Consider the following 1,703-nt stretch of genomic DNA (forward strand, 5'->3'; position numbering starts at 1 on the left):
CTAGAGGTAACAAAGGCATGGATGAGGGTTTCAGCAACAGATAAGCTGAGGCAGGGGTGGAGACGGGCGTTACGGAGGTGGAAATAGGCGGTCTTGGTAATGGAGTAGATATGTGGTCGGAAGCTAATCTCAGGGTCAATAGAACACTAAGGTTGCGAATGGTCTGGTTCAGCCTCTGACAGTGGCCAGGGAGACGGAGTTTGTGGCGGGGACCGAAGACAATGGCTTCGGTCTTTCCAATATTTAGTTGGAGGAAACTTTTGCTCATTGGACAAGCAATGTGATGAATCAGATACAGTAAAGTGGTCAAGGAAGGTGGTGGTGATGTCGAGCTGTCGGCGTACGTGTGGAACCTGACACGTTTTCGGATGATGTTGCCGAAGGGCAGCATCTAGATGAGAAATAGGTGGGGGCTAAAGATAGATCCTTGGGGGGCTCCAGAGGTAACGGTGCGGGAGCTGGAAGAGAAGCCATTGCAGGAGATTCTCTGGCTACGGCTGGATGGATAAGAATGGAACCAGGTGATCACTTGAGTTTAGCAGGTTGAGGGGTGATCTAATCCAGGCCTTTGAAATGATAAAAGGACTCGATAGGGTAAAAAGAGAAACTATTTCCTCTGGTGAGGGAATCCAGAACAAGATGCCACAATCTTAAAATTAGAGATAGGCCATTCAGGCGTGAAATCAGGAAGCACATTTTCGCACAAAGGTTAGTGGAAATCCAGAACTCTTCCCCAACTGTGGATTCTGGGAGTCAATTAAAATGTTCAAAACAGATCGATGAATCTTTGATCGGTAAGTATATCAAGGCTAGGTAGGAAAGTAAGCTGTGAGGAGGACGCAAAGTGTCTGCAACGGGATGTCAACAGGTTAACTGAGTAGGCAAGAAGCTCTTAGGTGGAATATAAAGTGGGGAAATGTGAGGTTATTCACTTTGGTAAGAAAAATAGAGAAACAGAATATGTTTTCAATGGTGAGAAACTATTAAATGTTGGTGTTCAGAGGGATTTGTGTGTCCTTGTACACAAAACACTGAAAGTTAACATGCAGGTACAGCAAGCAATTAGGAAGGCAAATGGTATATTGGCTTTTATTGCAAGGGGGTTGGAGCACAAGAGTAAAGAAGTCTTGCTACAATTGTTACAGGGCTTTGGTGAGACCTCACCTGGAGTACGGTGTGCAGTTTTGGCCTCCTTACCTAAGGATATACTTGCCTTGCGACGAAAATTCACTAGATTAATTCCTGGGATGAGAGGGTTGTCCTGTGAGGAAAGATTGAGTAGAATGGGTTATATTTTCTCGAGTTTAGAAGAATGAGAGGTGATCTCATTGAAATATGTACGATTCTAAGAGGGCTTGACAGAGTAGATGCTGAGAGGATGTTTCCTCTGGCTAGAGAGTCTAGAACTAGGGGACATAGTCTCAGGATAAGGGGGCGGACATTTAGGACTAGATGAGAAGGAATTTCTTCACTCAGGGTCGTGAATATTTGGAATTCTCTACACTAGAGGGCTGTGGATGCTCAGTCGTTGAGTATATTCAAGACTGAGATCGATAGATTTTTGGACTCTAAGGGAATCAAGGGATATGGGGATCGAGCGGGAAAGTGGAGTTGAGGTCGAAGATCAGCCATGATCTTACTGAATAGCGGAGCAGACTCGAGGGGCCGTATGGCCTACTCCTGCTCCTGTTTCTTCTGTTCTT

This window comes from Heptranchias perlo, chromosome 35 (assembly GCF_035084215.1).
Source record: "Heptranchias perlo isolate sHepPer1 chromosome 35, sHepPer1.hap1, whole genome shotgun sequence".
Classification (NCBI taxonomy): Eukaryota; Metazoa; Chordata; class Chondrichthyes; order Hexanchiformes; family Hexanchidae; genus Heptranchias; species Heptranchias perlo.